Source organism: Eutrigla gurnardus, assembly GCF_963514095.1.
Source record: "Eutrigla gurnardus genome assembly, chromosome: 7".
Lineage (NCBI taxonomy): Eukaryota > Metazoa > Chordata > Actinopteri > Perciformes > Triglidae > Eutrigla > Eutrigla gurnardus.
Window position 1 is genome coordinate 27,519,606 of NC_139921.1, and position 13,165 is coordinate 27,532,770.

At 44.0% G+C, this 13,165-nt stretch overlaps 1 protein-coding gene across 3 annotated transcripts in view; it reads right to left on the reverse strand.

Moving 5' to 3' along the window:
- numb (NUMB endocytic adaptor protein) overlaps nucleotides 1–11,929 on the reverse strand; it is a 35,075-nt gene extending 23,146 nt beyond the window's left edge. For 2 of the 3 annotated variants that reach the window (XM_084014210.1, XM_084014211.1), the window contains exon 1: nucleotides 11,783–11,915. The gene's annotated coding sequence lies outside the window, so the exon portion shown is untranslated. Of the gene's footprint in view, nucleotides 1–11,782 lie in introns of all 3 variants that reach the window. The other variant, XM_084014212.1, reaches the window with a different exon arrangement.
- Nucleotides 11,930–13,165: the final 1,236 nt, after the last annotated feature.

Consider the following 13,165-nt stretch of genomic DNA (forward strand, 5'->3'; position numbering starts at 1 on the left):
CGCTGCCGAGAACACAATAGGTGCCCACTTATGTGTCAGCCCTGCGAAGATGTCTATAAAGAGTGGCTGTGTTTTCGTACACCATCGCCATCCTCTTTCTTTGTTGGGCAAACTGTGGGACCGAAGCTTACCCTCCTCACAGGACTTCACAGTGAACCGCAGCACTTTGTCCCCAACTCTAGAAGTGACCTCCGCTAGGAAACTTTGAATAAACCTCGGAGCGAAAAAGCCACTCATGGAAACCCATGTTTACTTTTTCCCCTCGACATCACTGTATTACACAGGCAGAGAGAACACACACACACACACACACACACGCAGAAGTGGATACACACTTAGCACAGAATGTGAACACATTACACACACTTTGGCCCCAAAGCCAAAGTGGTTCCATTATGAAGTTTTGCTGTTCTTGAGAGTAGGGCCATTAGAGTTGCAGCAAGGTGGAGAAACCAGGCCAAATACTACATACTGGGTACTCTACCAAAGCACCGCACTGATCTGAGGGAACACAGACGATGTTACATATTCACCCGGACTCAGTAAATTGCTGTTAATAGATGATCTATTAATCCTACTTACGGCTGACTCACAACAACAGCAAGCATTGGCATCTTTATAGTCTCCGAGAAAGAGTGCTGGTCCAGGATCGCGGTTTATATCCCGGGGGTTTGTGCCTCCACTCAGCTTTAACAGCGCATTAATCAAGCAGAACTCATGCTGACCAGAACGGATGGCTGACCGTTCTTGTTCAGTATTCCTACTGGGAGTCCTTGAACTTGGTGCAACCTGAGCCCAGAGGGTCCACGTGGGTTAGTGAGTAGAGACTGTGGTCATCTTTGGTTGAAGTCCAATGAGTCACCCAGTCACTGTGCAACCAATCACAGTAGATGTCACACTAAAACCCTGTTATGAGAGGAGGATTTAACCACACTTAACGGACAGGCCATTTCTGCAACAGTCTAGACTTTGTCACAACAGATGCAATGATTCTGTCAAGTTAAAGACGTCCGGTTGTCCCAGTGGAACCAGTGGACATGCAGACAGACAGCACTTCCTGCAAAGCTACTGACTCAGGAGAGGAAAATAAAATATCAGATGTTATCAATAATTGAGCAATGCATGTAAGGCAGTCTTGTAGCAAACTTCCAGCATGTTTGCGGTTTTGGGCCTTAGCAACCAGTCAGCTTTTCCTCTGCACCAGTAGCATAATCAGTTCTGATTTAATCATCCGACCAACCAGCATCAGGGCAAATCTATAGCTTGGTCTATAACTTTCCTGCAACTGGAGAAATGCTTTCAATTTAACCACCGATCCAATGCAGGGTTTAATTCTCCAGGAAGAGAAAGGAGCAACCTCCGGAGCCAAAAGTGCCATAAGATGCAGTTCCTCCAATCTCCACTTGACGATGGCTCCAAGAGCAAGTCAATCCCCTTAGACCACCATGTAAAAATGCCCAACGTTACAGCAGAAATAAACAGGTTTATGTTGAAAGTGTTTCTTTAATAGAGAGAACTCATCGGCATCTGTTTCCCCCCCATTCTGCTTGTCTCCTCTCAATGGTGTTCCTATCTTTCCTCCACCTTCTTTGCCAAATTACTTTTCCTCTATAATCTATGATTATAGGGCACTGACTCAAAGCAACACAACCAGTCCTACAATCGCTGGCAGATGCACATAAATATCAACATTTATCGATTAAACGCAGCGATTGTTACGTGATCGCCACTCACACTAAAGCATCAAAGAAAAACAACCACGAATGAAAAGTAATGCCAAATAAAAGCCAATTAACTTGCTCCCCAAGTGAGATTCAGAGCCAATCCATGAGGTTTTAATCTGCTATGGGATCATTTTTCTATCCTATTTTTGGTGCTAATGCATAAAGTGTAAGTTAAAAGTGGGCCGTCGGTTTACAGACACTTTACAATATGCTTTTATTTGGTGGTTATCCTAGCTGACTAAAAGCTGGCTGTATATATTCCATCCTTTGATAATCAAGAATAATAATTTGTAGTCCCATGTTGCTTAATAATCAGGATAATTTCAGCCGTGGTCACAAGAGCAGAAATGTTCTGAAATGTTGTTTAAGTTTTATTTATGGGGCCAGAAAATTCATTTAGGCAGGCTGTCTGAGTATAAAAAGAGGCAAGGAAAGCCCCGCGGTGAGGAATGGTGTCAGTATGTGTGTTGACAGTGTTCACTGAGTGAGGAAAGCCTGTCACTCTTCACTAGCCTCCCAATCAACATGTACAGATCGCTGCAAACCTATTCTGCTGGGGCTGCAAGCGCTGAACTGTTGGCTTCTGACATCCACACACACCTTTGACACTGCAACGCATCACATGTACCACTTAAGAGCATGAGTGTCACTTTGATATGCCCAAACACAGACGAACAGGATGTGTAAGACCTAAGAGGGCAGCATACACCAACACACACACACACAAGGGACGGAGAGAGTTGAAGGCAAAGAAGCAGAGACGGAGACATATGAGGAAAGGAGGAGAGAGAGTGAATAAGTGCTAAAAGTGAAGAAGAGAAAAGGACAGGGAGGTTTACAGAAAACAGATTACATGGAACTATACGCAGAGGAATCAACAACCCACTCCATGGCTCCAGCTGCTGGGTCAATAACACAGCTTTTCATCCCAACAACACTACTGGTAAATGGCAACACAGTGCCATTGGTCAGTGAGTGTGTGTGTGCCGGTAGCAGTCTTTGTCCAGCAGCCGGAGAGGATGGAGTGGAAAAGGAACTTCCTGCTGAGTGAACAGACATGCAATCGCTACGCTGCCCCTCTGCCCCCCCACACACGCACGCACGCACACACACACACACACACACACACACACACACACACACACACACACACACACACACACACACACACACACACACACACACACACACACACACACACACACACACACACACACACACACACACACACACACACACACACACACACACACACACACACACACACACACACACACACACACACACACACACACACACACACTCTCTCCAGGTCAGGTGAACTGACCTTAAAACATGCTGAATTATGGAAAAACAAGAATAAAAACAATATCCTATGACCACTCTGTTTTTAGAGTGTCTTCGTTTACCTTCAGACGGGGAAAAAGGAAACTGACTCAAACGGTAATCGGCGTCCACGTGATGCCGAGTGACTCGCGTTGACGTCGGGAATCATCCGACCAAACTGGTCTTGTCAGCACCAATGTAAATGGAGCTGTAGTATTTCGCTGCAGCCGTCATTTCAGGAATTCTTACCACGTACCTGCGCTACCGCTCTTTGTGTCCTGGTTTGTCAAGCCGAGGATGCCTGGAGAATACCAAATTGCACAACAGACTAAGCCAAACCGCTTGTGCTACCTGGCTATTTACACGGCAGATTTATGGCGGAGCTCAGGCAGGGGCCGAACAGTACTTCTACAGCTACTTTAAACCCATGGGAAGTCTTAATGCCCGGAATTGTGTTAGCTGTGTGGTTAAATTAGATTACTGAACACAGCCTCTGGAAGTACAGGGCAACATTTCAAGAAGGTATAGCAAGATCTATTCCCTGCTAGGAATAGTTCTGCGGTGTGTAAAACCAGCCTGGAAGCACCTGTGAAGGTGTGACGCTGGACTATGACCTCATGTCAGTACGAATAAGACTATAGTTTCGCTTCAAAAACACCAAGATTCTAACTTCATAGAGACTAATGTTTATGTAACGAATGCTCTCTAAATGGCAAACAACTTATTCCATGGTGTGCTTCTACTTTGGTGCCAGGAATGATTCAGCAGTCATGGTAGACGCCTTCTTTTTCCATAAATGTTGGACAACTCTTTTGTAAAAGAGTCCAACCGTGGCAGGCTGTAATATGGTCATAGGTGCTTTCACCGTGTGCATTCACACGCAGACAATTAAGCTTTTTGTTGCAGCCAAAGATGAAAGATGAGCCAAAGAACTCAGACAGGCAATACATTCATTTTCCATTTTTTAAGGGCTTGGCTCGTCCTTTTTTAATGAAAGAGCATGTAAGGCAGTATCGCGTAATCATGCCTGAGCTAGTATGAGGGTTATTACTATGCAGGTTTATGTTCCCACCAAAGATGATGTCACTGACCACCACAGCAACTTACCAGTAAGTACAGAGTGCAGATGAACAGAAAACCCGTATGGCATGTGGCCCGAGGTGTAAGTGTCTTACTCAAGGAACCTCTGCCAAGTCACATGGCTGCAGGGCCCACGGCAGGCTCCAGGGCTTGAACTTGTGACCATAACCTTATCAACTGATTATGAGAAGCTGATTTCATTTAGTTCATTTAATGAGGAATCATTTTTTTTATTATTATTATTAAAAGGGCAAGGGAAGAACAGCCCTGGTCTCACGTATGAGAAAAGCAGGTAAAATAAAGCCAACAGACGTCAGGCCTTTCTGTTCTTGGCCAAAAGGGCCGGCAGGAAGGCAGAGGAACAGGCAAAGACTGCAGAGCATCAGAGAATGGAAAATTACCAGGGCTCTACAGTCAGCTGGGCACCTTTGATCAGCCAGAGCCCAGGCACCAATTACTGTGGGATAATCGGCAGCCCTCAGAGGCCTGACGAGCTGCAGGCACTGTGGGCACAACGGGTCAGTGACCAGCAGGCGAAGGCCCTGCTGGACCTCACAGAGCCAAAAGCCGATGGTGCCCCTCGCTGAAATGCTGCATGAAGGCGGCCAAAACGGACAAGCAGCACAGCGAGGCAATTGTTCCCCTCCTGTCGACTCAGCACAGTGGCACTCTCACAAGCCAGACATCCCTCTCCGCAGACCGCTCGGTGGTGGAGGAATGGTGCAATGGTGGGGAGTGTGTGTGTGTGTGTGTGTGTGTGTGTGTAAACCTGCTGCTACTCTCACATTTTTCTCACACACTCCCTGCTCTGTAACATATGCAACATACTTAAAACAAATGTGCACACACATGCTGCTCACACACCTGTCCCTGTAATAGTGTGGTAAACAGAACGCTGCAGTGCTCAGGGCAGTGCTTGCTGCACACAGTGATGCAACACAAAGGAAACGTGTCCCTCTCCACTGATAACCCCTTCCTGCCCGGGGAAAACGGCTCAACTACCTGTCCGAACTTACTTCACATTATCTGAGAGGAACGTGACAAAGTAAATCTAACTGCGTTTCCACTCACTTTCCTCTCACCAACAAGTCCAGCATGCGACACAAAGGCAAGCTGGCTGCAACGATTAATAAACAAAACCTCGACTCGAGGCAGAACATGATATTCAGCTCATTAATAATTGACACCTTTCTTGTGCTGCTGGGGAATGCTCGTCATCGATTAGGCTACGATGCAGGCCGCCGTGCTGCTCCTCCTTTGTCAACAACGCAGTGATCCGAAACGGTTCACGGGACTTCTACAAGCAATTTTCTCTGTAGTCACGATGCTGCAATAACAGAATAACTCCGTGTCATCACTGAATCCGTTGCCTACTCATATCGTTCAGTGTTATCTAACAGAACACAGTAGCCAGTGGACTTTGGATCGGACACACTGCAGTTACACAACAGCCAAGGCCGGTCCAAGCAGTCCCATGTGGGCCAGCGTAGAGCTTCCCTGTAAACCACCAGTCAGCAGAAGAGTCTGCTCTCAAAGCGGCGAGGCCCGGAGAATCCAGAGATCTTACACTGTGGGGAGTGAGCTTGTTTGGACTTAAGCGGTATTTCTTTTTGATGCCTTATTCCAGGGATTTCTCCAAAACACATGATTAACATTTAAAAAATGAAGCTAAACATCTCAAATGTAAACAGTGTAAAATGCTGTTTCGACACTATTAACTGCATAAGAACTTTGCCTGGATGTAATACAGCAGTAAACTGATGAAATTGTGATTCAAGTCATCTCAATAAAAGAATATCTAGACATGCCAAATACAAATCTGACCAACAACTTTCAGCGATTGCTCTTTTTTTTTTTTGTTAATCAAAACTACAGACAAAATTCTGTCTTTACACTGAAAGTATTTAGATTAATTACAATAAGTTGAACTTGTAATTCTAATTCCAAGAGTGTGGCTTCATAATAAATTCTGATCTTTATTAGTTTGATGCCTTCATTTTGACCCGGTGTCATTCCAACATGTAACATTGAGCTGAGGGGAGAAGACAAGTGGGTTTTGAAGAACTCATGTCAAAATACTGTACAACAAATATGGGCTTCCAAACACAACAACAAAAAGATTACTTGTATATAGAAAAAGTTGTTATTAAAATGGTTCAAGATATGAGATTGGCATTTATTTTCCCTCTCAAAGGCTGTCACCACAGAGGTGGTTCTCTGCTTAAACAGACATTATTCCACTATATTTTCACATGGCAAATAGCTGTTTGCCATTATGTTAATGTTCAAAATGTCAAATACAGCTCCCTCCAAGATTCTGATCTATTAGTAAAAGGTGCACACAGAGTGTGTTTCAAGCTTAGGCAGAATGCTGCTTGATGTTTGTCGACTGTATGCACATCAGAACGCTGAATAAAGTTTCACACATTGCAAGCAAGGATTTTATTTGCCTGTCTTTTTGACATGGGAACTATCTCTGAACATTTTGTTGGGTCATAATCATTACCGCTGCATCACCCAGCACTGTGGTGGTTACCAGGGAACCGGTGCCACGGCAACATTGATAAGGTGACGACAATAAGGCGGGGCTGAGAAAGGCCATGGAGAAGCACCGTGCAGACGGTCTGCTCAGCCTAGTAAACGGAACGTGTGAGAGAATAGTTTCACCGTCAGCAGAGCTATACGACACATAAAAATGATAACACCAACAACACTGAGATGTTCACAAACAGAGGAACTGAGACGTGTTTTCTTAAAGCCAAAACCAATATCAGATGTTCCGTCGGTCGCCCACATCAAAGTTTTTAATCCGATTACATATGCAGCCGTACGTGACGTGTTTAGGTCATCAATAAACACTGAGACCCAATCACAGTTCCATCGTGAAATATTGATGGTTCCTATCATGTTGGTGGACTTGAAAAGCCAGACAGCGGAGGATCAAGAGGAACGAGGAGGGCTGGGAAGCTTTGAACTCACAAGTCAAACTCCTCAGATCAAAACCGCAACCAACTGCCGAGGGCAGGTAAACACGGCTAACAGAGAAGTAAAACAGTTTTCTACCTCATTCCAAGTATTTGTGACCTCCAGGTCAGTGTTATTGTTTTGGTTTATAAATATACGTGTCTTCATGAGGTGATGAACACACCCCTCTAACACTCTTGCTGGCACTCGGAGCTGGTGCAGAATTCCCATCCTGTGAGATACACACCACCGGTCAGTTCGTCCTGGGTCAGTCGTAATTAAAGCAGAGATCAGAGGGATGAATAAAGCATGAGCTGTTCCAGCACAGGAGGCTCAGGTATCACTCTGTATAGGGGCCCAGAGAGACAAAAGGAGTCCCTGAGCCCCATACCATACCCAGGGAGGAGTGAAACCGACGCAAGCCCGAAAGGGGACTCCTTGCATAGTTAGCATACGGTGACGCACCCCCAATCCTCCCAGACGTAATCTGCAGTTTCCACAGGCAGGGCAAAATGAGGAGCTCAATGCCCCTTGGACCCAATTAAGAGCTAAAGACATTGTCCCAAATGGGGACACTCAAGGAACAGCGTGCAAAGCGGTAAAACATCGTGCAACACCCACTGTAATTTTTCTATTTAAAAAGGTGTGCCGCTGCAACTAAGAACTAAGAAACTATCTACAGATACAACTATGGTTTGTATAAAATGCACTGTAGTAATGCAACCATTCAACAATGACGGCATGATTTCAAAAACATTAATACTGTCTGTAGAAATTTTTTCCAATGTGCCCCATTATGATTTCTTACAGGTTTTTTTTATGTGATTGTGCAATAAAAATACCTCAGACGAAGAATGTAAAGTGTTAAAAAGTAATGTGAGTGGAGGGAAAATGTTATAGGGCTGCAACGGCTGGGACTGCCAGTGGTTCCTAAACTCATAAGTTGCTTTTTGAGTCATTCTAACGGACCGTCACCTCATCAATAGTGCCGGATAATGACATGAGATTTGTTTTTTGGGGGTCGGTTGTCGTACGAACCACATAGAATGGAAACGGGGGGTTAAAAGCAGGACAGGACAATGTAATGAATATAAACATGTCCGGTAAAGGGACGCCCACTTTGACGATTCGTTGGGGTTTTTTTTTATTGAATAAAGATTTAATTGCAAGGAACTTATGAATTACTATTTGATGAAATGACAAAATAGTCTGAACATTAAATCGACCAACAACGTCTTTAGCCCTACGTGAAACATGGAGCCAAAGCCACCCACAGCCTTCATCTTGTCAGGGTTTCTATACAATCAGCTTTTGTAACAAACGTAAAGAGGTCATGACCAAGAGCAAGTATTTCCCTCTGTGGTGGAGGACACTGCTTACCAACAAACACATGAAACACACTCAGTTCAATTCAACTCTGCAGATCCACAGAACCTATTTTAGGCCACTTATGTTGAAATGGGGTCAGCTGCACATTTGAGATCCTGATTCTAAGACCTACCCTCTGGTTGGATCTTCTCAGAGCGTCTTTTGGATCCCGGCCCAATCAGCTCAGAATATGGAGCTCTAAAGTGTGCCTTCTTTCTAACGATGCAAATGTACCGAGTCCCACATGGAAACGGATGTTAATGACACGTGTCCTCTTGAGGGATCACTGGAATCGCTTTACAGGTTATTTTACAACCATTCCTCTGTACTTGGCCGTAGCAGACAATGTTCTTTTGGTGCATTTTTGTACACACTTAAGCTTGAATCACCGTGTGCACCGGGGCTTGCAAGTAAAAAAGAAAAACCTCCAGTCCACAAGCAAGTTTTAATAGCTTCTCCTTCCAAAAACACAAAAAGTTGGATTTGCATGTCCTTCGTCTCACCTTCCTACACAAACCAAACCAAACTGAACAAGCAGCTGTGCATTTCATCCAAACATATTTGCTTGGTGTGCCCATACTTCTGATGAGCTGTGATGACTTGACAAAAAGCACATAGAGGATGACATCCACCAGCACATTTAATGGCCGACATCAAAACTGCAGCCTCAAGCAGGGGTGGAATGTTACTCAATCCGTTTCTACTTTTCTTTATGCTCCTTTAAAGTATACATCGACGGGAGCGGAGCAGCGCTGTAACCTCGCCGTTAGCAGCAGCACGTACTCGTCTCATCCAAGCAGCACATTTCAGCGTTTCCTCTCCTCAGCCGTCTGCCGCTGTAGTCACACCTCAAAGCCATGTTATCAAAAGTTGCTGGTTGGATTTGTAATTGAATAAGAACCATTTTCCAAAATGGAAATGGTGGGTTTTATGGATTTCTGTATATTTTACTACAGGGTTTTTTTTCTGGCATCTTTGTTTATTTCTTTAATCACTATTTTTCACACCCTTCCTCTCCAGCTAAAACATGTATCTCCAAGTATAATTATATATATATATATATATAAACTGAAGGATGAGGTGTTCCTTTACGGGTCTTCAGAAAAATAAACACACAGGACAGTGATGGGACAAACTTATCTGAATATGAGACATTAGTGTGGATTAAACTAACCAACAGTCTATGAAAAGGAGTTCAAATTAGCACAACCTTAAACATCTACAGCGGCAACATAGAGATTAATGCAGCCGCAACATTAGTTCAAAAACATCCTATAATAGGAGTATTTTCATAGTGTTGTATTGCTTTTACTTAAGTAAACCATCTGAATATTTCTTCCACTACCATCTAATAGTAAACGTGAGAAATACGACAGGTGAGCAGTCAAGAGATGGACATATTGTCCTGATGGTTAGATTGCGTCGCACTTGCACATCAAGTTTATCTGCCCCGTGTTGCATCACTACTCGGCATTCACGCGTACAGTTCCCTGCCAGGAAAGAGCCTCTCCTGTGAGAACTCACCGAGCGAACCGCTGAGAGAATATACGGCCGTTTCTCCCACAGAGTGAATCACAAAGCTCCGGATAGAGACTCGCTCTCGCGTTCTCCTCCCTTCTCAAACAGCTGACGAGACTTGCACAGTGGGCTTTAATGGCAAACAGCCAACCTCGCCTCCCTCGTTCTGTGAGATGAGTTAAGCCATGAGTTACTGAGTTACAGAATTTAGGAGAGAGGATGAAGAAGAGGAAAAATCTCTCTTATCTCTTTGTATGGGAGAGACATTAATTCCCCTTCCAGAGGACATAAACTATTTCCAAATGGTTAAAAACCCTGAATGAACTCAGCATTTTATCGATAAGTCAATAAAACCGATTCATCACTTCACTAAGCAAAAATACCAGATGTGTGGATTTGAAATTTTATCACATAATAGTCTTTAGAGCTAAACTGGAGATCAATCTTCTTGTTGTTGTTGTTGTTGTATAGGGGCCCTTGTGCAATAATGGCGACGGGCGCTAAATGGGGCCTTGATGGTATCACTGAAGTCCTTCAACTGTGATCATGGCTGCTAGCAATATGTGAAATGTGTCTTGTGTTGATCCGGTTTTTGTGTCGATATGTCAATGAACTCCTCCCTGAAAAACAGTTTCCCTAAGGGGACAATAAAGTAGATATCTATCTTTCTATTAAAAAAAAGTACATATTTGGGTTGTGGGCTGTTGCTATTTAGAGATATTTACCAGCCAAAGCAACTCTGAAAAAATAATCTGCAGACAATTATTATATCAAATATATACAAGCACCTTCGGTTTGATTAAAGCTTGTCTTTTGATAATGTCAAGTACAAAGCAGAGATGTTTTTCCACACGCCACGCTGCCACGACAGATATAACTCAGTTTATGATATCCAAGGCACAGACCTCATCCCCATCGCATCAACAAAACAGCAATGACTCAACAACTGTGGCATATGAGAGCATCCCAAACGTCCAAGAAGCGGGGAGTGTCGGTGGAATGGGTGTGCTGCCACGGTTAAAATGCACAATCCATCAAGGGGGTTATCTTTGTAAAAGTCTGCATTTTGGAAAGGTAATCTGAGCACTGGGAGGGGATGGATGGCAGCCCAGCAGGGACATCTCCCCATATGAGCTGTGATATCCTCACCATATTAAGAGAATCTAGGGCACATTATCACACTTCACAAAAATCCAGAGTGTTAGGACTGTGAGTCATAGTTATATTTATTTTCAAGGCATTCAACCTGCCTTGGAGGCTGATGGTCAGAGCAGCTATCCCCCTTTTTTTTAACCATATGTTTCCATTTTAACTGCGTTTACAAATTCAACTTAAAAAGCCAAACATCACATATTAATAACGATGACATTACACAATCTGAACATGACGATGCAGCTACGTCGTTTTTTTTTTAAATTAATTTATTTTTTGCTGAGTAACGTTCATACCTCGAAGTTAAACCAGGTGAGTTGTTAACTGACGTTTGCGTCAGCTAGCTTAATAACCTCTTAGCTCGCTCGGTAGCGCAAGACGTGTTTACGGTCCCGACACGCGTCACGGACCGTAAACACCCTCACGGCTTGTATTTGGCTCGTTATGTTACTTGTTAGCGAGCAAGCTAAAAGCCATAGAAGTGTGTCTAAAAAGGGAGGGGGGGGCTAGGAGCCGTGGAGCTAACGTAGCTGGCGTGTGCCGCATCCGAAAAACACACACACACACAAGCTAGGTCGCTGCTTAGCTTGGCGAGCTAACAAGCGACACCGGGCGGGCTAATATATTTATTTTCTCCGACCAAACCCTACCTGTGTTCCCCGCTGCGCAGCCACGAGATGCCGCCCCCGTCGCTGCCTCCGTGCCACGAACCGTGCGGTGCCCGAATAATTCAAATTCCACAGAAAGTGTCGGGAGAGACGCTCGCAGTCCAATCGCTTCAGCCCGCCGCCGCTGAATGGCTGCTACGCGGAGACTCAACCAAACTTCCTCCTTAGCAACGGACCGCCTCCGCGCGCGCCCATTGGCCGGCGCGTGCGGGTCCGGAAGGTGATCGATGGACGATGGAGCGACCCGCATCGAAAAGTGGACTTTCACCGCGTTTGTGAGCGTCACTCACGTGTAGTTTAAATGACTGGAATATAAGTACTGCACTTGAGTACAATTTTGAGGTACTTTTACCATACTTGGGTATTTAAATTGTATGCCAATTTATAGTTTTACTCCAAATATATATATACTATGACAACTTATTGTCAATAATAATTAATATTTCATTGCAGATTCCTACAATACAGCTGTATATAAAGTAGTTAAAATAAACAAACAAATTAATGCATCATTAATGATCTGAAATGATCCATTCTGTATAATCAGTAGTTTTACTTTAAGTATATATATTTTTTATACAAATACTTCCCCAGTGGGGTATTACTACTTTTACTGGAAACGATCCAAGTACATCTTCCATTCCTTTGACGCTCCTTAAAAGGATTTATCTCGCCGTGTTTGTTCAGGTTGCCCCACTTTTAAATCACATTGTCAGAGTATCACTTTAATTAAAATATGTCTGGAAGTTCATCCCTTCTGCCCTAACCTGTGTGGTATTATGTAGATAATGTAATACCATACGGAAGATCTATTTAATCTTAACACAGGTGGAAGGAGAACTTTTCATTTCAGTAAAATATCTTAGTATTCCAAGTACAAAACCATTCATCTTAACAATGCATTCAATTGCACACTCACGTTGATATTGTGTGTTTGCTTGTTAAATCGACATGTAATGTAAAAGTGCCCTTATGTGAGAACATATACTGCACCTGTCAGTCACCTGACCAGCTCTTTATCACAGATTCTCTATCTGTCTGATATGTAAATAAGAGTCTTGTCACTGGAGGAGCAGGCCTTCTGGTTTTGACATGAGTTTATCACACGTAGCCTTCTTCCTCGAGTGTCTCTTTCACACTTTGTGACGTTTTACTGAAGCGACACCCACTATGTCGCATATAAAAAACACTGCCCTGACTTTCCACATTCATTGTCCCTTTGTCTTTCCCCGGGCCTTGTGCCATGTTTGCCTCCACCCCCTCTCTCTCTCCTCTCCCTGATGATGAAACCTCGGCCCCTTTAAAAAGGCCAGGAGTTTATCAGCGTTGACTTGCATTCCTCGCATAGCTGTGGAGCCTGCTGAG